Raw genomic sequence first — 25,093 nt, 5'->3', positions numbered from 1 at the left:
CATAATGATTGTTAATATTAAGAAAACGGATGATACAATTTGTGATTTCAGTGTCATTTTTCTGCTTAGAGACTCATCTCTAATTGGTATTGATACAGTACATGGAAAGCATGACTGGTCTGAACTGTTGCCATGGTAATGCTGATTGTTGGGAGATTTTTTATGTCAGTAATTACAAAAAAAGGTAACATATGCCACATTACCTTTTTTTTCTTGAGTGACAAATTATATGGCATTATTCACATTCTGCACACAGCAGCACAACCCAAGCAGCATTACCAGGAGGTATAGGATGGCAAGGTTGTCTTAAAAAGTCAGTTAAATTGTGCTCTAAAACATATCCAATTATGAATGCCTTTGTGATAATGAAACCATAGTACAAATAAGAATAGATTTGGTAGTTTTGCAAGTCTAAACTAACACTGCATTTTTTTTTCATACATGTTGTATTTGAAATAAAAGCTGATAAACAGTTTATATTGCTAATAAACTATTATCCAGAATTTTTGCAGGCAATTATATTAGTTTATTTTATCTGTTTGTTTATTTTCTTCTTTCTAAGCTATTTTAATTTTCTTAAAAAAATAAAAAAGTTATAAAACTGAAAAATCTTGTTAAAGGAACATTAAACTCAAACTTTCATTCTTCATAAAGGCCCAGGCTACAAGTGGAGTGCAAAGATATTAGAGCAATTGGGGGGTAGTTATCAAGCCGTCAACCTCAAATACGCTGGAATTCCGCAGCGTATTTGTGGCGAGGCTGATTCGCCTTAGTTATCAAAGGCTACAGACCGGCAAAAGTAGAATTTTGTGACGTAAACTTCGATCCGCCGGACTCAGTCCGACACAGATCGATTCTTACGTCACTCCAGATGTTCCGCACACAAGTGCGGCACAATCTGACTACTTTTGCTAGTTATCAAAAAACTAGCAGGTATGCTCGGCACTTTTACGGCCCAGCGTACCTGGTTTTCAAACCGCCACCCTGGAGGCGGCGGATCCCATAGGAATCAATGGGAGTCTGACCATAGCGAAAGTACAAGTTCGCTGCTGCCAGACATCCCATTGATTTCTATGGGAGCTGTCTACACCTAACACCCTAACATGTACCCCGAGTCTAAACACCTCTAATCTGCCCCCCCCTACACCGCCGCAACTAAATAAAATGATTAACCCCTAAACCGCCGCTCACGGAGCCCACCGCAAGCTAGTCTATAAATATTAACCCCTAAACCGCCGCTCCCAGAGCCCACCGCCACCTACATGATACCTAGTAACCACTTATCCTGCCCCCCTATAATAAAGTTATTAACCCAAATCCTGCCGATCCTGCACCTCGCCGCAAATAAATAAATAGTTTAACCCCTAAACCGCCGCTCCCTGACCCTGCCGCAACCTATATTAAATTTATTAACCCCTAATCTGCCCCCCCTACACCGTTGCCACCTATAATATATTTATTAACCCCTATCCTGCCCCCCACTACACCGCCACCACTGTAATAAATTTATTAACCCCTAAACCTAAGTCTAACACAAACCCTAACACCCCCTAACTTAAATATTAATTAAATAAATCTAAATAATATTTCTATTATTAACTAAGTTAATCCTATTTAAAACTAAATACTTACCTATAAAATAAACCCTAATATAGCTACAATATAAATAATAATTATATTGTAGCTATCTTAGGATTTATTTTTATTTTACAGGTACCTTTCAATTTATTTTAACTAGGTACAATAGCTATTAAATAGTTATTAACTATTTAATAGCTTACCTAGCTAAAATAAAGAGAAATGTACCTGTAAACTAAAAACTAACCTAAGTTACAATTACACCTAACACTACACTATACTTTAATAAATTATTCCTATTTAAAACTAAATACTTACCTGTAAAATAAACCCTAAGATAGCTACAATATAATTAATAATTACATTGTAGCTATCTAAGGCCTAGATTTAGAGTTGGGCGGTAGCCGTCAAAACCAGCGTTAGAGGCTCCTAAAGCTGGTTTTTACCGCCCTCTGGTATTTGGAGTCAGTCATTAAAGGGTCTAACGCTCACCTTTCAGCCGCGACTTTTCCATACCGCAGATCCCCTTACGTCAATTGCGTATCCTATCTTTTCAATGGGATCTTTCTAACTCAGGTAATTAGAGTAGTGGCTGAAGTGAGCGTTAGAAATCTAACGACAAAACTCCAGCCGCAGAAAAAAGTCAGTAGTTAAGAGCTTTCTGGGCTAACGCCGGTTTATAAAGCTCTTAACTACTGTGCTCTAAAGTACACTAACACCCATAAACTACCTATGTACCCCTAAACCGAGGCCCCCCCACATCGCCGCCACTCTATTAAACTTTTTTAACCCCTAATCTGCCGACCGCCACCTACGTTATACTTATGTACCCCTAATCTGCTGCCCCTAACACCGCCAACCCCTATATTATATTTATTAACCCCTAACCTGCCCCCCACAACGTCGCCGCCAGCTACCTACAATAATTAACCCCTAATCTGCCGCTCCGTAAACTGCCGCTACCTACATTATCCCTATGTACCCCTAATCTGCTGCCCCTAACACCGCCGACCCCTATATTATATTTATTAACCCCTAATCTGCCCCCCTCAACATCGCCTCCACCTGCCTACACTTATTAACCCCTAATCTGCCGAGCGGACCGCACCGCTACTATATTAAAGTTATTAACCCCTAATCCGCCTCACTCCCGCCTCAATAACCCTATAATAAATAGTATTAACCCCTAATCTGCCCTCCCTAACATCGCTGACACCTAACTTCAATTATTAACCCCTAATCTGCCGACCGAATCTCGCCGCTACTGTAATAAATGGATTAACCCCTAAAGCTAAGTCTAACCCTAACACCCCCCTAAATTAAATATAATTTAAATCTAACGAAATAAATTAACTCTTATTAAATAAATTATTCCTATTTAAAGCTAAATACTTACCTGTAAAATAAACCCTAATATAGCTACAATGTAAATTATAATTATATTATAGCTATTTTAGGATTTATATTTATTTTACAGGTAACTTTGTATTTATTTTAACCAGGTACAATAGCTATTAAATAGTTAAGAACTATTTAATAGCTAAAATAGTTTAAATAATTACAAAATTACCAGTAAAATAAATCCTAACGTAAGTTACAATTAAACCTAACACTACACTATCAATAAATAAATTAAATAAAATACCTACAATTACCTACAATTAAACCTAACACTACACTATCAATACATTAGTTAAATACAATACCTACAAATAACTACAATTAAATAAACTAACTAAAGTACAAAAAATAAAAAAGAACTAAGTTACAAAAAATAATAAAATATTTACAAACATTAGAAAAATATTACAACAATTTTAAACTAATTACACCTACTCTAAGCCCCCTAATAAAAAAACAAAGACCCCCAAAATAAAAAAATGCCCTACCCTATTCTAAATTAAAAAAGTCCAAAGCTCTTTTACCTTACCAGCCCTGAAAAGGGCCCTTTGCGGGGCATGCCCCAAAGAATTCAGCTCTTTTGCCTGTAAAAAAAACACATACAATACCCCCCCAACATTACAACCCACCACCCACATACCCCTAATCTAACCCAAACCCCCCTTAAATAAACCTAACACTAAGCCCCTGAAGATCTTCCTACCTTATCTTCACTCTCAACGGGTATCACCGATCGGTCCTGGCTCCAAAATCTTCATCCAACCCAAGCGGGGGCTGGCGATCCATAATCCTGTGGCTGAAGAGGTCCAGAAGAGGCTCCAAAGTCTTCATCCTATCCGGGAAGAAGAGGCGATCCAGACCGGCAACCATCTTGATCCAAGCGGCATCTTCTATCTTCATCCGATGAGGAACGGCTCCATCGTGAAGACCTCCAGCGCGGATCAATCTTCTTACGACGACGTCCAACTGAAGAATGATGGTTCCTTTAAAGGGACGTCATCCAAGATGGCGTCCCTCGAATTCCGATTGGCTGATAGGATTCTATCAGCCAATCGGAATTAAGGTAGGAAAATTCTGATTGGCTGATGGAATCAGCCAATCAGAATCAAGTTCAATCCGATTGGCTGATCCGATCAGCCAATCAGATTGAGCTTGCATTCTATTGGCTGATCGGAACAGCCAATAGAATGCAAGCTCAATCTGATTGGCTGATCGGATCAGCCAATCGGATTGAACTTGATTCTGATTGGCTGATTCCATCAGCCAATCAGAATTTTCCTACCTTAATTCCGATTGGCTGATAGAATCTTGGATGACGTCCCTTAAAGGAACCGTCATTCTTCAGCCAATAGAATGCGAGCTCTATCTGATTGGCTGATTGGATCAGCCAATCGGATTGAACTTGAATCTGATTGGCTGATTCAATCAGCCAATCAGATTTTTCCTACCTTAATTCCGATTGGCTGATAGAATCCGATCAGCCAATCGGAATTGAAGGGACGCCATCTTGGATGATGTCCCTTAAAGGAGCCCTTATTCGTCGGTAGTCCGTCGGGAAAGAAGGATGTTCCGCGTCGGCGGGATGAAGATTCAAGACCCGGCTTGTAAGATGACCTCGCCCGGATAGAAGACTTCTTCAGCGCCTCTTGGAAGATGACCTCGCCCGGATGGAATATTTCTTCAGCGCCGCTTGGAGGATCACTTCATCGGATGGAAGATTTCTTCAGAGCCCCTTGGATGATCATTTCTGCCGTTCCGGATGTCCTCTTCGGTTCCATCGCTGCTCGGTTGAGTGAAGACGACTCAAGGTAGGATGATCTTCAGGGGATTAGTGTTAGGTTATTTTAAGGGGGGTTTGGGTTAGATTAGGGGTATGTGGGTGGTGGGTTTTAATGTTGGGGGGGTTGTATTTTTCTTTTACAGGCAAAAGAGCTGAATTTTTGGGGGCATGCCCCCATAAAAGGCCCTTTCAAGGGCTGGTAAGGTAAAAGAGCTTTGAACTTTTTTAATGTAGAATAGGGAAGGGCATTTTTTTATTTTGGGGGGGTTTGTTATTTTATTAGGGGGCTTAGATTAGGTGTAAGTAGCTTAAAATTGTTGTAATTTTTTTTAAATGTTTGTAACTTATTTTTTTTATTTTTTGTAACTTAGCTTTTTTATTTTTTGTACTTTAGTTAATTTATGTAATTGTATTTAATTGTAGTTATTTGTAGTTAATTTATTTAATTAATGTAATGATTGTGTAGTGTTAGGTTTAATTGTAACTTAGGTTAGGATTTATTTTACAGGTAATTTTGTATTTCTTTTAGCTAGGTAGTTATTAAATAGTTAATAACTATTTAATAACTATTCTAACTAGCTAAAATAAATACAAAGTTACCTGTAAAATAAATATAAATCCTAAGATAGCTACAATGTAATTATTAATTATATTGTAGCTATCTTAGGGTTTATTTTACAGGTAAGTATTTAGTTTTAAATAGGGATAATTTATTAAAGTATAGTGTAGTGTTAGGTGTAATTGTAACTTAGGTTAGTTTTTAGTTTACAGGTACATTTCTCTTTATTTTAGCTAGGTAAGCTATTAAATAGTTAATAACTATTTAATAGCTATTGTACCTAGTTAAAATAAATTGAAAGGTACCTGTAAAATAAAAATAAATCCTAAGATAGCTACAATATAATTATTATTTATATTGTTGTTATATTAGGGTTTATTTTATAGGTAAGTATTTAGTTTTAAATAGGATTAACTTAGTTAATAATAGAAATATTATTTAGATTTGTTTAATTAATATTTAAGTTAGGGGGGTGTTAGGGTTAGTGTTAGACTTAGGTTTAGGGGTTAATAAATTTATTACAGTGGCGGAGGTGTAGTGGGGGGCAGGATAGGGGTTAATAAATTTATTATAGGTGGCGACGGTGTAGGGGGGGGCAGGATAGGGGTTAATAAATTTAATATAGGTTGCGGCGGGTTCAGGGAGCGGCGGTTTAGGGGTTAAACTATTTATTTATTTGCGGCGAGGTGCAGGATCAGCAGGATAGGGGTTAATAACTTTATTATACAGGGCGATGGTATAGGGGGGGCAGGATAGGGGTTACTTGGTATAATGTAGGTGGCAGCAGTGTCCGGGAGTGGCGGTTTAGGGGTTAATAGATTTATAAGACTTGCGGCGGTGTCTAGGAGCGGCGGTTTAGGGGTTAGTAACTTTATTTATTTGCGGGGGGCTCCGGGGGCGCCGGTATAGGGGGTAGAACAGTGTAGTTTAGTTTGAGTGCTTAGTGACAGGCTAGCAAGAAAGCTGTCAAACAGCCGAAGAGCAGCGAGATCGGATGAGTGATAACTCTCACAGTCCGCTGCTTATTGCCCCGCGGCTTTTTGACAGCTTTACTTGATAACTTAGGCAAATTTTTTCAGGTCTGCGGCGGCGATGTGAGGTGAGCTTAGGCGTGCGTATTGGGCCGGCGAAGGCAGGAAAGTTGACACGTTGATAACTACCCCCTATGTGTGTTACAATCTCTTGAATCAATAGCGCTTTCATTTTTGTGTTCATATTAAAAGTAAATTGTATTGCTCAAGCGATAGTCTAGGGGACGCTAACATCTGTCAGATACATTGTGGGCTTTCTCAACCTGTCACCTAATAGACTTCTATGGAGGCAAGCAGTAAAAGTCATGTTGGATATCACTTGAGCTCAAGTGTGCACTAAAGGGACAGTCTACACCAGAATTGTTAAAAAGATAGATAATCCCTTTATTACCCATTCCCTAGTTTTGCATAACCAACACAGTTATATAAATACACTTTTTACCTCTGTGAGTACCTTGTATCTAAGCTTCTGCAAACTGCCCCCTTATCTCAGTTCTTTTGACAGACATCCATTTTAGCCAATCAGAGCTGGCTCACTGGATTTCCACGTGCGTTAGCACAGTGTTATCTATATGTCACACATGAACTAACACCCTCTAGTGGTGAAAAACTGTTAAAATGCCCTGAGAGAAGAGGAGGCCTTCAAGGGCTTACAAATTTGCATATGAACCACCTAGGTTTAGCTCTCAACTAAGAGAACAAAGCAAAATTGGTGATAAAAGTAAATTGGAAAATTGTTTAAAATTACATTCTCTATCTGAATCAAGAAAGTTTATTTTGGACTAGACTGTCCCTTAAGCTGATGGTGCACAAGTAGTGGAGAGTTGTGATATACAATGAATAATAATGATTTATTTCAGGTCTTCAAAAGCGCTAAAGTGCAAACACAAATCTTAACCAAGGCCGGACTGGGAATAAAAAAAAGCCCTGGAAACATTTGAAGACCAGCCATATGTTCTGTGGAGTCTGTAGAATGCACACACATCATCTTTCTCAAGGGATTCACTGGGATTCTGCTTCCCTCTATTTTTTTTTTTAATTAAATTATATGTTTGTAATAAAAAATACCCTATAACCCAATTTCATCCATGACTCCCTTTCACAGTGTGAAAATGATTAGTGTGATCTAGAAAATACACTCAGAACAGTGTGTACTATCAACAGCGTGTCAAAGTGTGACTTAACTAGATACTAGAACCTATTCAAAGAAGGGCTACAAAATGGTACACAGTGTAGGAAATAGAAAATACTATCACCTAGATTTAAGAAGGGGTGCGTTAGCTACGCGTGTCTTTCTCCCCGCACCTTTTAAATAACGCTGGTATTTAGAGTTCTCTGAAGGGCTGCGTTAGGCTCTAAAAAGGGAGCGTAGAGCATAATTTACCGCCACTGCAACTCTAAATACCAGCGTTGCTTACGGACGCGGCCAGCTTCAAAAACGTGCTCGTGCACGATATCCCCATAGGAAACAATGGGGCAGTTTGAGCTGAAAAAAAACCTAACACCTGCAAAAAAGCAGCGTTCAGCTCCTAACACAGCCCCATTGTTTCCTATGGGGAAACACTTCCTAAGTCTGCACCTAACACCCTAACATGTACCCCGAGTCTAAACACCCCTAACCTTACACTTATTAACCTCTAATCTGCCGCCCCGCTATCGCTGACCCCTGCATTTTATTATTAACCCCTAATCTGCCGCTCCGTACACCGCCGCAACCTACATTATCCCTATGTACCCCTAATCTGCTGCCCCTAAAATCGCCGACCCCTATATTATATTTATTACCCCTAATCTACCCCCCCAACTTTGCCGCTACCTACCTACACTTCTTAACCCCTAATCTGCCGACCAGACCTCGCCGCCACTATAATAAATGTATTAACCCCTAAACCGCCTCACTCCCGCCTCAAAAACCCTATAATAAATAGTATTAACCCCTAATCTGCCCTTCCTAACATTGCCAACACCTAACTTCAAGTATTAACCCCTAATCTGCCGACCGGACCTCGCCGCTACTCTAATAAATGTATTAACCCCTAAAGCTAAGTCTAACCCTAACACCCCCCTAAATTAAAAATAATTTTTATCTAACTAAATAAATTAACCCTTATTAAATAAATTAATCCTATTTAAAGCTAAATACTTACCTGTAAAATAAACCCTAATATAGCTACAATATAACAAATAATTATATTGTAGCTATTTTAGGATTTATATTTATTTTACAGGCAAATTTGTATTTATTTTAACTAGGTACAATAGCTATTAAATAGTTAATAACTATTTAATAGCTACCTAGTTAAAATAATTACAAAATTACCTGGAAAATAAATCCTAACCTAAGTTACAATTAAACCTAACACTACACTATCAATAAATTAATTAACTAAACTATCTGCAATTATCTATAATTAAATCAACTAAACTAAATTACAAAAACAAACACTAAATTACAAAAAATAAAAAAAAGATTACAAAAATTTTAAACTAATTACACCTATTTAATACTATTTAATAGCTATTGTACCTGGTTAAAATAAATACAAAGTTGTCTGTAAAATAAATATAAATCCTAAAATAGCTACAATATAATTATTCATTATATTGTAGCTATATTAGGATTTATTTTACAGGTAAGTATTTAGCTTTAAATAGGATTAATTTATTTAGTTAATTTATTTCATTAGATAAAAATTATATTTAACTTAAGGGGGTGTTAGTGTTAGGGTTAGACTTAGCTTTATGGGTTAATACATTTATTAGAGTAGCGGCGAGGTCCGGTCGGCAGATTAGGGGTTAATACTTGAAGTTAGGTGTTGGCAATGTTAGGGAGGGCAGATTAGGGGTTAATACTATTTATTATAGGGTTTTTGAGGCGGGAGTGAGGCAGTTTAGGGGTTAATACATTTATTTCGAAAGAGAGAGAACAGCACTCCATGAGATAGAACAGAAGCTGGAATAACTTCCATGCATGTTAATTTTTATTGAATTCCTCAGGGTGCCAGTTCTTTTTGCACACTATGCCCCTTCACAGAGAAAAAATATCCTGAAGCATATCAGTCTGACCCTGCCCAATGACAGTCCAGCACCGAAATACCAGGCAATTCTTCTCTGAACAAGGGAAACAACAACCCCAGACGATCGTTTCGGCCTCTTATGGGCCTCGTCAGTGAGGTGCAGTTGTATCTCTCTAAGGGCAAGTGTGCATGGAGTCCACGTCTGGTTTCCCCATTACTCTTAGGGTGACCCAAGAGTAATTTGCATAAAAATCGAAAGAGAGAGAACAGCACTCCATGAGATAGAACAGAAGCTGGAATAACTTCCATGCATGTTCATTTTTATTGAATTCCTCAGGGTGCCAGTTCTTTTTGCACACTATGCCCCTTCACAGAGAAAAAATATCCTGAAGCATATCAGTCTGACCCTGCGCAATGACAGTCAAGCACCGAAATACCAGGCAATTCTTCTCTGAACAAGGGAAACAACAACCCCAGATGATCGTTTCGGCCTCTTATGGGCCTCGTCAGTAAGGTGCAGTTGTATCTCTCTAAGGGCAAGTGTGCATGGAGTCCACGTCTGGTTTCCCCATTACTCTTAGGGTGACCCAAGAGTAATTTGCATAAAAATCGAAAGAGAGAGAACAGCACTCCATGAGATAGAACAGAAGCTGGAATAACTTCCATGCATGTTCATTTTTATTGAATTCCTCAGTAGTCAGTGTGCTTAGAGGAATACTGCTACACCTCACTGACGAGGCCCAATGAAGGCCGAAACGATTGTCTGGGGTTGCTTTGTTCCTTGTTCAGAGGGGAATTACCTGGTATTTCAGCGCTGGACTGACCGTAATAGGCGGGATCAGACTGATATACTACAGGAAAGTTCTACTCTGTGAAAAGCATTGCTGGGCTAAAAGAAGTTGCACCCAGGTGGTAAATCGCCATAGAACAGGCTAACAATGGTATTGAGCTGGTTGTTCGTTCCTGTGAGTGCATTTCTCTCTGTGTGTATTTAGTCTCCCTATGGGAAAAAGGGGAAACCAGACGTGGACTCCTTGCTCAGTGTGCTTAGAGGAATACTGCTACACCTCACTGACGAGGCCCAATGAAGGCCAAAACGATCGTCTGGGGTTGCCTTGTTCAGAGGGGAATTGCCTGGTATTTCAGCGCTGGACTGACTGTAATAGGCGGGATCAGACTGATATACTACAGGAAAGTTCTACTCTGTGAAAAGCATTGCTGGGCTAAAAGAAGTTGCACCCAGGTGGTAAATCGCCATAGAACAGGCTAACAATGGTATTGAGCTGGTTGTTCGTTCCTGTGAGTGCATTTCTCTCTGTGTGTATTTAGTCTCCCTATGGGAAAAAGGGGAAACCAGACGTGGACTCCTTGCTCAGTGTGCTTAGAGGAATACTGCTACACCTCACTGACGACGCCCAATGAAGGCCGAAACGATAGTCTGGGTTTGCTTTGTTCCTTGTTCAGAGGGGAATTGCCTGGTATTTCAGCGCTGGACTGACCGTAATAGGCGGGATCAGACTGATATACTACAGGAAAGTTCTACTCTGTGAAAAGCATTGCTGGGCTAAAAGAAGTTGCACCCAGGTGGTAAATCGCCATAGAACAGGCTAACAATGGTATTGAGCTGGTTGTTCGTTCCTGTGAGTGCATTTCTCTCTGTGTGTAGTTAATACATTTATTATAGTGGCGTTGTGGTCCGGTCGGCAGATTAGGAGTTAAGAAGTGTAGGTAGGTAGCAGCGACGTTGGGAGGGAGGGAGGGAGGGAGGGGGGGCAGATTAGGGAGTAATAAATATAATATAGGGGTTGGCGATGTTAGGGGCAGCAGATTAGGGTACATAGGGATAATGTAGGTTGCGGCGGTGTGCGTTCGGAAGATTAGGGGTTAAAAAATGTTTATTATAGTGGCAGCGATGTGGGGGGACCTCTGTTTAGGGGTACATAGATAGTTTATGGGTGTTAGTGTACTTTAGAGCACAGTAGTTAAGAGCTTTATAAACCGGCGTTAGCCCATAAAGCTCTAAACTCCTGACTTTTTTCTGTGGCTGGAGTTTTGTTGTTAGAGTTCTAACGCTCACTTCAGCCAAGACTCTAAATACACGCGTTAGAAAGATCCCATTGAAAAGATAGGATACGCAATTGACATAAGGGGATCTGCGGTATGGAAAAGTCATGGCTGGAAAGTGAGCGTTAGACCCTTTCCTGACTGACTCTAAATACCAGCGGGCGGCCAAAACCAGCGTTAGGACCCCCTAACGTTGGTTTGGACGGCTAACGCAGAACTCTAAATCTAGGCGTTAATATGTATTGTTCAGAGGACAGGAGACTTCATAATTTATGTAATAGATGTATGTTTTTTGTTTTTCATTTTATGCCTAAAGGGACAGTAAAGTTAAAATTAAAATGTCATGATTCAGATAGAGTGTGCAATTTTAACAAATTTCTAATTTACTCTTATTATCAAATGTTCTTTGTTCTTTTGGTATCTTTATTTGAAAATGCAGGAATGTAAGCTTAGGAGACAGCCCATTTTTTTGTTCAGCACCCTGGGTAGCACTTGCTGATTGGTGGCTACATTTAACCACCAATCAGTAAGCACTGCCCAGGTGCTGAACTAAATATGGGCCAGCTCCTAAGCTTACATTCCTGCTTTTCAAATAATGATACCAAGAGAACGTAATAAAATTGATAATAGGAGTAAATAAGTAATTTGCTTAAAATTGCATTTGAGTCACGGGTTTCATATCTCTTTAATATGTAACCAGAAAAATTACATGTTTTGCGGTACGGCTATACCGATGATAAATTGGCCATTGCGCGTGGAATATGCAGGTCTCTCGTATTACAAGCCACTAGTGTTTTAGCCTTTACGCAACTCTCCATTCCGCACTCAAAAAAAGAGTGCGGGATTTTCATTGCTCCTGTATAACAGGTTATGCGGCTCGGCTATTACACTAGTGTTATAGTCTGTACCGCCGCGATCCAGAAGTTATGGATTTTGCAAAACAAAAATGTTTCACAAAACTCATAACTAAAATGTCACAAAGTACACTAACACCCATAAACTACCTATTAATCCCTAAACCGCCATCCCCCTGCATCACAAATAGTAAAATAAACTTATTAACCCCTAAACTGCCGCCCACCCACATAACTAATACTAAATAAACCTATTAACCTCTAAAACGCTGACCCCCCACATCACCAACACTAAATGCACCTATTAACCCTTAAACCACCGCCCCCCACATCACTACTACTAAAATAAACCTTTTAACCCCAAAACCACCGACCACCCCCATCGCTACTACTAAACTAAAACTATTAACCCCTAAACCGCCACCCCCCCACAACACAAAAATAACTAATTTAATCACTAAGCCCCCTAGCCTAGCACCCCTTAAATTTACCCCAATTACATAAAATAAAAAAAATTCTAAGATAAAATTAAAATAAAAAATCCTAACATTACGCTAAAAAAAACTAAGATTAAATTAAATTAAATAAATCTAAAATTACAAAAAAATAAAAAAAGTCTAAAATTACAGAAAAAAATAACCAAAGTATCAAAAATAAAAAAAATAAACCTAATCTAATACCCCTATAAAGCGATCAGCTCCTTTACCAAAATAAAGTACAAGTTACCCTAAAAATAAAAGCCATCACCCAAACAACCCCCAAAATAAAAAACCTAACACTAAAAAAACATAAGCATTTGTATGGGCATTGCCCTTAAAAGGGCAATCAGCTCTTTTGCAGCCCATTCAAATTAAAAAATCTGTAATCTAAAAAAAAAAAAACACTCAAAAAAAAAAAAAGCCAATTATGACATAAAATAAATGCATACTACTTCTCCTTTTGCATTTGTATTATAAAATGCATTTTTTTGCTTTGTGTACAAATGCAAGACACATGGGCACTATATATAAGGCAAACACCAGCAAAATAATTTGCGCTACCACAATTTACAACCCCACCATAAAAAATAAATAAATCATTGTCACCACATTGCGAATAACTCTTAAACATCAGAGGAATAAAATCCCAAAACTGCTAGTCCCACTCCTCAGTGTTATAAGTCCCTTAACTGAAAACCGCCCACCTCCACTCTGCCATTGCCCTGGATGAAGATAGAAGAGGTCCCTGCGCTGGATGAAGATGTCGCCACCTGGAAGAAGACCTTCACTGCCAGGCTTCAGGAATGGTTAGTAGCTATTTCGGGGGTTAGACTTAGGCTTTTTTTTATTTTTCGTGGTGGGTTTTTTTAAATTAGCGATTTTATTATTTTAATGGGCTGCAAAACAGCTGATTGCCCTTTTAAGGGCAATGCCCATACAAGTGCCCCTTTAGGGGCAATGGGTAGCTCAGGTTTTTTTAGTGTTAGTTTTTTTATTTTGGGGTGTTTTGTGGGTGGGGGGTTTACTTTTAGGGGGTAACTTGTACTTTATTTTGGTAGAAGAGCTGATCGCTTTAGGGCAATGCCCTACAAAAGGCCCTTTTAAGGGCTATTGATAGCTAAGTGTTAGATTAGGGGTGTTTTTATTTTTTGGGGGGGCTTTTTATTTTTATAGGGGTATTAGATTAGGTTTAATTTTTTTAATTTTTGATAATTTGGTTTATTTTTTTTCTGTCATTTTAGACTTTTTTATTTTTTGTAATTTTATATTTATTTATTTATTTTAATTTAATCTTAGGGTTTTTTAAGTAATGTTAGGATTTTTTATTTTTATTTTAATTTAGTATTTTTTTATTTTATGTCATTAGTGTTAATTTAGTCGGAGTTAGGTTAGGGGGCTTAGTGATTAAATTAGCTATTTGCATTGTTGGGGATGGCGGTTTAGGGGTAAATAGTTTAATTAGGTTTATTGCACTGTGGGGGGTGGAGTTTTAGGGGTTAATAGGTTTATTTTATTAGTAGCGATGTGGGGGGCTGGTGGTTTAGGGGTTAATAGGTTTATTATAGTAGTAGTGATGTGGGGGGCCTAGCGGTTTAGGGGTTAATAGGTTTATTATAGTAGTAGTGTTGTGGTGGACCGGCGGTTTAGGGGTTAATACGTTTATTATAGTAGTAGTGATGTGAGGGGCAGCGGTTTAGGGGTTAATGGGTTTATTATAGTAGTAGCGATGTGGGGCCCGGCGGTTTAGGGGTTAATATGTTTATTATAGTAGTAGCAATGTGGAGGGCCGGCGGTTTAGGGGTTTATAGGTTCATTATTGTAGTAGCGATGTGGGGAGCCGACGTTTTAGTGGTTAATAGGTTTATATATAGTAGTAGCGATGTGGGGGGCCGGCAGTTTAGGGGTTAATGGGTTTATTATAGTATTAACGATTTGGAGGGTCAGTGGTCTAGGTGTTAATAGGTTTATTATAGTAGTAGCAATGTGGGTGGCCAGCGGTTTAGGGGTTAATATATTTATTTAGGTGTTAGCAATGCGGTGGGCGGTGGTTTAGGGGTCAATCACTTTATTAAGTGTCGGCAATGTCGGGGGCAGCGTATTAGGTGTATTTAGACTAGGGGTTTATGTTAGGGTGTTAGGTTTTTACATAACTTTATTTTCCCCATAGACATTAATGGGGATTGCGTTACGGTGATCGCCATTCTCTCCGTTGATGTCTATGGGCGAAAACGTGCACGAGCATGTCAAGTCAGGGCTTGGGTTTTGTGCGGTATGGAGCTTAACGCACCATACCGCACAACAAAATAATGTTTTTCACTAACTTGTAATGGCAGCGCTATGGAGAGTGCAATACCGCTCTTTTTTTGCGTTATTTACTCACCCGGTTTAGCGCACAACTTGTAATCTTGGTCATAGTTTGTGAATATATTTAATATGTATAGTTAGTAGATTTTAGGATTTCATTTTCACTCCCTGTTCATTGTTTAAAATTACAACTAAAATTACAACTTTTTATTATATTTTTTCTTTAGATTGATTATAGATGTTTAACATTAGTATCCTCTATAAGGATGTTTCATAGGATATCAAAGGGTTAACTTTAAGCTGTTTGGTTGTAGCCAATCAAATTGAATATAACAATTTTCAACCACCTTGGACACCTTTGTGTTTTGAGTCTATGAGTACAGACCCATGACAAAAACCAGTTTGACTTGTCCTTGCTCACTAGTGTCCTGTGTATATGATTCTACTGTTTTAAATGTGATTCATTAATAAATTCAACCTGTTAATCTGAACTTCTTTGTAAACTTTTTTGCTGGGTTTTTTTCAGAGTAGGTCCATTTTGTTAGGATTATGTGCACTGAGTACTTTAGTCAAAGTTCAGCTGAACCTGTGATGTCACCAAGGACAGTTTGCAGCGTGAGTATTTTGTTCCGCTTGTCGGAAGTGTTCTGGGCCGAGGGCTGCTTACACGATTGCGAGGAGAGGATTTACCTTAAGTGACTCTCTTGGATTCAGTGATTATTTGCCATCCTAGGGACAGTTTGAGCTGTGGGACCTTCTTGTTGTCCCGCATTGCTATAAACTGAGGCAGCGGTGAGTCCATTGTTTTCTTAAAACACATTAATATTGGGGGGGCGGAGCCAGCTATCGAAGCAACCAGACGTGTTTCTGTGGAGCTCCTAATACAATCTTGGGCCAAATTATTAATATAATCTTTAAATTACCTACTACCATACTGAAAAGCTTCAGGGAAACTCTTCATTAACCGAGGGATACAAATGTGCTGTACTTTGGGAACATGCAGTCGGCATATACCTCTCTATAATGCCATGTGGCGAGATCTGACATCTAGCCTATATCTCTGGGTTATTGCACCCTTCTCCTGCTGGGATCTTTGGCTCCAAAAGCTGTCTTGATAGTATAGTAAACCAGAGAAGATCTGGAGACACTGGTTACCCTAAAAGACAGGTACACTGAATTTACCCAGACAAGACGTAGCACAATCAAAATGGAGGCTCTAGCAGCTTGGGAACAACGTACCCAACTACTTATAGATCAGCATTTTCAGAGCCTAAAAGAGCACTTCATCTCTATATTATCCTCCCTCCCGCTCCTACCGGAATCTACAGCCGACAATACCCACCCTGGACAAGGGGCTGAAATGTACGCTAAGCCTGCACACTTGAATATAGAGAACCAGGGCATTCCCCTGACCAGGCCTGCGCTCAATTTCCCGCACTACCGACTACACCGATCACCGGACATAAGCTCTCTGGGGCTGGGAGGCAAAGAAGGGGCGCCAAAAATTGAAGAAGCTCCAAGCTCTAATATATCTCATATACAGGAGGTTGCAGTACCGGGAATCCCTGGCACAAAGCGCGATCCTCCCCACCGGATCATTTATCAAGAAAAGGCTGCAGAGTGTGGGGTTAACTTGAAGTACTGCCATGAGAGAGCACATCAACTAGCCTGCCGACACCTATTCGGGTTGCAAGAAACAGGCCACACCATCAATCCATGGCTTCTACAGCTTCCAGAACAAGTACTCAAAGTAGGAGTCGGCTAAGAAAATTATCTTCACTGTTAAGCTACTAACGTTCCCACGGTGGGTTTCTGATATACACAGCAATATTCTCCGTTGCCTATGTGTGACTTGGTGTAGGTGGGCTTTTTTATTTCTGCTTTCCCTACAGAGTTAATCCTAAACTTCATTTTCATCTTCATCTTTCTAGTCTGACATTAGTTACAGCCTGCAAATTGAGAGACAATGTTGATTTATATGCCGTGTTTGGTTTGCCTATACTTTGGGATGGTGTGGGTTCGTGGACATAGCATGGCTAATTTTAATTGGCACCTTCTATACACACTTACACAGAGAATACCCCTTCTGGAAAGATTCAGTGCTCCGACTAGAGGACTTTCTACAAAGTTTAATTACGTTTGCCTTTATTAACATGCTATGTGGATATGTATAACTATCTGTTTTCTGGTATGGATGCGTGAATTTGTATGTTGCCTCATGTTCTGTTAGATGGCTGACTTGCTATATACAAAGAGCCACTTACTTTATTAGGATTCCCGTATCAGATCGCATGCTAACAGCTTAAATATGTATTTGCATTGCCTGACAAGTAAATACCAACTGCGACCACTAGAGGGGAGTAAAGAATTAGATATGAGCTATACGGGATCTACTCTAGTTTTTACACTTACTAATTTGTTGTTAGACATGTCTCCTATATTTTTGTAGTTATTTTAGGTGACCTCTGCCTGGTGTCTAATCTAGATAGAAGGAATAGTAACATCTCACTGTTTTAGGCACTGAAACATGACACCTACTCAACCACAGGTAAGAATTTTGTTTCCATTGTGGGGTATAGGGCCCATGCCCCTATGATGGACTAAACTTATGTAACATGCTTAGTTGAATCTACACTGGATTTTATCTGGGCTGGTATGTTTATCTGAATTTTATGTTTAAAATACTTATAGAGGTCCCATAGAGGTAGTAGGGTAAAGCATGTCATAATGCACCTTAACTGTTGTTATGTTCCTTGTGTTATTTATCACCTCTTGCTCTCTCATGGTATCTATTATCTACCCTACGTGTCAAATACCTACCTCTCCTTTAGCATAATTCATTCCTAAAATAGTTATTCCCCACCCCCAAATTTATTAGTTAATATAAGACACCCTTAATTGTATCCAATAGCCTATATACCCCAAGTAAATAACTTTGGCTTATGTCTTGGACTCCTTACATTTTTATATATAACCCCTTCAAGTAGTTCTGGATGCAGATAAGGTTCATCACAGTTACTAAAGTTAAGTTAAACTATCACTTCCTAGGGGTCTCTTAGTTTAAAAGAGGGGTATTGACCTTTATGCATATCCCTAGAGCTTTAATACAACTGTGTGATGACTAGGTTAATTATGTTTTGCTATATAGTTAGTTCAATTGTATTGTATTGGGATGTATGTATAAATGCCCTTAGCACTGTTTAATTTCCCCCTGCTTGAGAATCCAACCTCCCATGTACATGATATGTCTATATATGTACCTCCATATCACTTGCAAGCCTGATTTCGCTTATTTCAATTTAATTCCTTCTTTCCCATCACACTTCTTAATATGCCCTGTTGTATAGCTTTAAACATGGCTATCTCACTATTCGCATATATAACGTATCATATTTCTTTATATTTTATTTATATAGCTTATTATTGCATGTTTACATTATTCCTGTTAATGTTTTATGTGACGAAGGTAGTTATAAGTGCATTCTATTATGTTTTAAAGCTCCTACACGGCAAGATAACTTTGAAAATATGAAAAACACCACCTCCCCCCCCCCCCCCCCATAATAATGTATCCCCTACTATAGGGGAACTAACAAAGCGGTTTATCTAGTCTATACCGCACCTAAATTATAGCTCCTAATTGCTCCCTACGTACCCAACCCTCCATAACACAATAGGAACGCGTTTATATGCCCTGTCTAGATCAGCAGGACTGATCACTATTACGTATCGCCTACGCTTCCAATTCTAACACAGCTGGTAGTTAACTTTATGGAGGTGTTCCAATGTTCCATTATAAATCTATCTCTTAGTAAGGGAGCTCGACATTTATACACTCAATTTATATAAGCACGTTATAAAATCCTTAAAAAATCGAGGTTTACTAATGAGATCCTAAAGTGGTCTCCTTTGCTCATAATCGCCTTCTTCCATCTTAGCGTTTTCTGTTTATGATGGTCCGAGAGTGGCCTAGGGTGTCATGTTGAAGGTTTCTAAATAAATGGTATGCCATATATACAAATGTCACATGTTATGTAAATTGTTGTTATTGCGTTTCTTTTATGTTTATTTCACCATTCCTGTAACATTGAACCCTTACTGTATGTGACATGTGATGCACAACCTTATTTTTATGATTGATGTATGCCTTTAAATATACCTCAATAAAAACAATAAAAAAAAAAACAAAAAAAAAAAAAAAACACATTAATATTGGGCTTCCCTGCAGGTTACTCCACGGTGCATCACATCTTATTTTGTCCGGGTTTTGCCTTATCCTTTGTACTTATGCAAATAGGGTGGGAGAGGTTTATGCCTCACAAGTTATATGCTAGTGAATATAGGACTCCCCTCACATTTTGTGGATTTATCTTACCTTGATTAAGTTCTTTGTACAGGCTCTTTTCTTATCACATAGATTGTGTTTCCTTTGCTCTTCTATTTTTCATGAGATCTATGGAGACTTTTTGCTAAGACTGTCTTTTAACTTAATTAGCCTTGGCATCACTTTATTTTAGAATTTTTAACTATGGATATTGCACAAGAAACAGAATCATTCTTTTCATTAAAAGAGACTGATGAGGATAATCTAGATCTCCCTTAACTGGAGGATGTCTATGAACATGATACTCCTAAAACTAATTTTGTGGACTTGCTCCACGATATGGAATATCTAAAATTAAAGGAACAAAAATTAAAATGGGATAAATGGATTCTGTCCAAATATTTAGTCTTAAAGATGATTCAGATGAGATTAAGAGTGAATAAATTTCCCACCTATAATATCAAAGACAGGACTTCATTAATGCTAGAATCAAGCTTTGACTTATTGTTCTCTCAAACTGATAACTTTGCTTATAGATTATAAAGATGTTCTCCTTAATGATGTGAAATCTAAGATCATTACTTTTCTAGCAGAAATTAATAATTATAAACAGTGTGAAGTGTATCTTTATTATGACAATATTTTGAGAGCTACCATTCAGGTTAAACATTCTAAATTCCTGAGGGACTGTAAAGATTATGCATCTGGGTTTGTCTATGTTTGGTGACGTCGCCAATGTGGAAGATTTTTATTTAATAAAGAAACAGAGTTTTTCTACTACAACTGATGCTAAGTTCTGTAATTCATTCTAATAGGAAGATTAAGAATAGGAGTACTGAAATTTTGAAAAGGGTTACTTTTTCCTGACTCCGAACCAGACAAAACAGATGAATAGAGGTTTGCCTCTAGCTTGGAGGGAGCCTCGCAAGACGATGTGTCCGGTGTGGAGGGGGATGAGCTTTTGTCCACTCCTGAGATTGTGTCTGGTACAGGTGGGGTAGGGCTAGTTAATCAAGATCCCCCAAGTAAGGGCATCTTGAGGGATCATAATGCTCTGGGGACTAGACCCAAGAATTATAAGATAGGTGCATATGTAGAATCTCGGTATTCTAATACTCTTGCTAATTACCCACCCTATCACCCAGCAGGTGGCCCCTACTATGCAGGTTTTTCAATGGGCCTAAAAACAATTTTGGGGGAGAGGGAAGGGAAATACTTGTCTTACAGAGACGGTGAATATAGTGGAAAGAAAAGAGGCAAGAAAACCAAGAACAAAACAAAATATCAGTAAATATAGTTATTATCCTCTCTTCTTGTTCAATCTCTGATCTAGGGGTACTTAGTTATGGCCTTGGGTTTTTTTCCTTCACACAACTTTAATCTTCTTCAGACTATTCTTGACGTAAATAAACTCATAAGAGATTTAACATTAAGAAAATATTTTCATCAGAAAGAGTCAGATCCAGATCATACTAGAGGTGGATAAAGTGATCAATTGTCTTTGGCTGATATATATGCACTCACCTCCTTAGAGGATTTCAAGAGATCTAATGCTAATTGTGTGTGGATATCAGTTTGCAACACACAAGTTGAAGTCTAAGTTCACTTTTTATCCTCTTCAGGTAAGGGAAAATCTCTCAAACTATTTCACAAAATAGTTGCTGAAGACCTTACTAACCTTTCTAAGTCAAGTGATAGCCACACTTCCAAATTTTCTAAAATTGAAAGGGAGGCCATTGCTAGTTACAACATAATAACAATATTGTTATTAAGCAATCTAACAAGAAAGGCAGTACAATGATCCTGGACAGAGAAATGTATATGAATAAGGCCTTAAGACAATCGAGTGATCTTGAGACCTACATAACCTTGGATAGGGATCTGACTGTAAAGTTTAAAAGAGAACTGTAGGGCCTTTTGTATGAAGGTGTGGAGATGGTATTTATTGAGAAAGTTATGTTTGACTATCTTTTGGTTGACCCTCCAGTGATGCCTATTTTCTACCATCTCCTAAAAGTTCATAAAAACCTGAAAAATGTTAAAGGAAGATCCATGGGTATTGGTTCCCTTCTGGAACTTTTTTCCAGATGGATTTAACAGTACTTTTAACCTTTGGGTTTAAGGTTACCAAGTTATGTCAGGGATACTACTCATTTAGAACAGGTTGACAGGAATAACCAGTGTAGTTGGCTTACCATCAATGTTTTACTCATTTATTCTGCATAATCAGGGCCTGACATCGGTTAGGTGTTTTTTGGATCTATACATGGATAAGTCTCCTGACTTCAAAAACTACCTGATTAGAATAATCAAGTGCTGGCTTGAGCATTATTTCATGTTTTTGGGACATTGTTACTGCAGAGATGTGGGGCAGCTGTGGGGAAGTTCGCTCCCTTTTCCACCAACCTCTTTATGGGGGGGTGGGAGCGAGCCCACGTCTATGGAGACAACAATTGCTATGGTATCCATATAAGCAAATATGTATGGTACATTGATTATTAAATTGATCATTTGGTTGTCTGACCAAGAGACAGCTAGGCAATTTGTTGAACTTCTGAATAAAAATGAGGTAGGACATCAGGTCCAGATGGACTCTCTGGCCCATACTACAAAACATTTGCTCAACAATTAACACCCTCTCTCACAGTCCCCTACAATCATATATCTGCAAAAAAAACCATTCCCCAATACTATGTTATAGGCACAGATATCGGTTCTGCCCAAGCCAGGTAAACCACCCCCCTGCCCAGCTAATTATTGACCTATTTCCATTTGAAACAGTGAAACTTTTTGCTAAAGTGCTTGCCAATAGACTAAATGAAATTTTCCCTATGTTGGTACATACTGACCAAGTGGGATTTGTCCCCCAGAGAAAAGCCAAGGATAACACCATCAACGTTCGTAATCTATGGCCGGTTTATTGATGATTTGATATTTATCTGGAATGGAGATGAAGAAAGTATAACTGGTTTCATAGAACATTTAAATAATAATGAATTTGGCTTGAAATTTTCTTATAATACTAATGTGGATTCGATTGAATTCTTAGACCTAATATTAGGATGGGATAATGAAGGAAATGTATGTACACAGACTTTCTTCAAAAAGGTTGATTCGAATAATTTTCTGGATTATTAAAGCAGTCATTATAAGAAATGGAAGACAAATATACCTTTCAGACCAATTAGAAGAATGCGTAGGAATTGCTCCAAATTAGACACTTTTGAGGAACAATTATCCATTCTAAAGGAAAGATTTATCCAAAAGTGTTATCCTTTAGAATTTGTGAATACAAGCCTCAATAGAGCTAGACAATTATCCTCAATTCCTGTACAAATACAATGAAGTCAAATTTCAAATACTTCTCTAAGAATGAAATGTTATTATAACACAATTCAATAGCAACCATTAAAAGATCAGATCAATGTTGAATAAACATTTGAGAATCCTTTCTAAAGATCCCATACTCAAGCAAATTTTACCCATTAAACCTAGAGTAGTATTTTCTAGAGCACCTACTATTAAAAATAAACTAGCACCAAGCAAGGTAGTAGCTACAAATATAAAGAGAAAATTTAATATTAAACAACCCATTAATCAAACAAAAAAAATCAGGGTATATGTGGTTAAACAAATGTAATAATAAAATATCCAAATGTAACAGAAAAGGTTGTACATCTTTTCCTGTCCTGAAGACCGGCCAGTCCAGTTTTAAATCTGCAGTAACAGGAAAAACTTTCCCTATTAATACACATATGAGCTGCAATTCTAAATGTATCTATTAGAATGTACATCATACAGCCTACAGCATATAGGCCGCACCTGCAGAAAGTTCAAAACAAGATGGTCAGAACATCTTAGTAATATGAAAAGGGAATCCTTGCTCATAGTGTATCTAGACATGCTAGGATACAACATACTTGTAGATCAAATATATTTTCTATCACTCCTATCACTCCAATAGAAACAATAGAGGGTTCCACTTTTTAGATCTTGATACTCCAACCTTAGAGAAAGGGAATCTTATTGGATATATAAGATGCATACATTATATCCGGATGGTCTAAATGAGAATATTGATTTGGCTGTCTTTTGACTTGATTGGATTTATTTATGTTCCTTTTTTATTTTTTAGTAAGGTTAATCACAGGTTTATGCAGATGTGCACAAGAGTGCACAATATATATCTGTGTAAAATTATTATGGACATAGAGTAATTTTCTGACAATTAAAATACCCTGATATATCAATATTTTGTCACACTCCTTTAATAATTTAGTAGTAGTAGTGGTAAGACTGTTAACTAAGAAGAATTTTGCTTTTTATTTATACTACAGGATCAAACCCAATGTATATATATATATATATATATATATATATATATATATATATATATATATATATATATATATATATATATATATATATATAGTTTATATGAAGAATATAAGTATATTATTTTTACTGGACTTCTGCTGAATATTCTTTTGATTGACTACCATTTATATATTTTTTTTTTCTTGACATTATTAAATATAAAGTATGGAGATAATGAGTATATCATTTTCCTCTACTGAATATCCATTAGATCAATGTATAGGAGAGAGGTTTAGGAAACATTTTTTTTCATTTAATGGATACCGGTTTGAATCCAATAAGCAAAATAAAATTTTGGTTTTAATAATTAATTATCTTTATCTAGTTGACGAATATCTGTTTTTATCTGTTGTGTTAATTCTGTGTTGAATATGTTGAACATCTAGTTTAGATTGAGTGTTCATTCCCTTGAAAATATATGTTAAGCTCAGATTGGTGACGTATTGTTATCATGTGACACTAACAATTATTACGAGTGTCTTAGTACCTATATTTTGTATCAACGTGCTGGTACACATATGTTTCCAAACAAACCTTCATAAACACCTTTATAAGCTTTCATTCATATGTTAAAACTATTGTCTGATGAAACGGCAAGTCTTAGCTAAGGCCAAGAAACGCGTTGCAAATTGTTTTTTAGATAGACCTTATATTGTTTATTTTATAAATAATTTAACCTTTGAACAAACACAAATTGGAAGCGATGTTTTGTATTGCCACAACTTTTCCATTTGAGGTTCAAAAACCCTAAAACCAAAGCCGAGTTGATGTATAAGCTTTCCATCAATCTTATCTACAACGGTTGCACAGCGGAAGGACACTGGATACAAGTCGATGGATCCTTTCCACAGAAGCATTGTAATGTTGGTGTGGGTTTCCCGGAGGGAGCTTACTGAATAGCTCTGATATTCCAGTACGCTTGTGTTCACCTTCGTAATGGTGAATACGAAATGTGAGTAGATTTTTCTACTATTACTTACCTGAATTCCTTCTGAACTTTTTATATGCTATGAGTCGCCCTTCTGTTTTATCCTAAATTCTAAAAATACCAAGTTACCCACTATTAACCTCTCAACCAGTCCTGAAAAAATAATTTCACAGACTTGACTGGAGTTTCTTACACACAGTACTTACTCACTATAGCTTTCCTGACACATTTTTCAACAGATTAGCCTTGCATACTACTCCTTCAGCACTTCACACTTTGAAATATGTAATGGGACTTGACAGGGTTGCCGACTAATCCATCCTTTTATTTGTGCTCTCCCTGGAACCCCTAGCAATTAACATCAGACAAAAAAACTTAATTCAAGGTAGTCAAGTAA

The 25,093-nt window shown here is 37.8% G+C and overlaps 1 long non-coding RNA gene across 1 annotated transcript in view; it reads left to right on the top strand.

The window, feature by feature from the left end:
* Positions 1-15,553: 15,553 nt before the first annotated feature.
* LOC128656248 (uncharacterized) overlaps positions 15,554-25,093 on the top strand; it is a 188,267-nt gene continuing 178,727 nt past the window's right edge. The window contains exon 1 of the long non-coding RNA XR_008401985.1: positions 15,554-17,615. This is a non-coding gene — a long non-coding RNA (uncharacterized LOC128656248). The remainder of the gene's footprint in view (positions 17,616-25,093) is intronic.

Source organism: Bombina bombina, chromosome 4 (genome assembly GCF_027579735.1).
Source record: "Bombina bombina isolate aBomBom1 chromosome 4, aBomBom1.pri, whole genome shotgun sequence".
In the NCBI taxonomy this organism is placed as follows: domain Eukaryota; kingdom Metazoa; phylum Chordata; class Amphibia; order Anura; family Bombinatoridae; genus Bombina; species Bombina bombina.
Note: the sequence above shows the minus strand (reverse complement) of the source record. Positions and strands in the feature narration are given on the sequence as shown.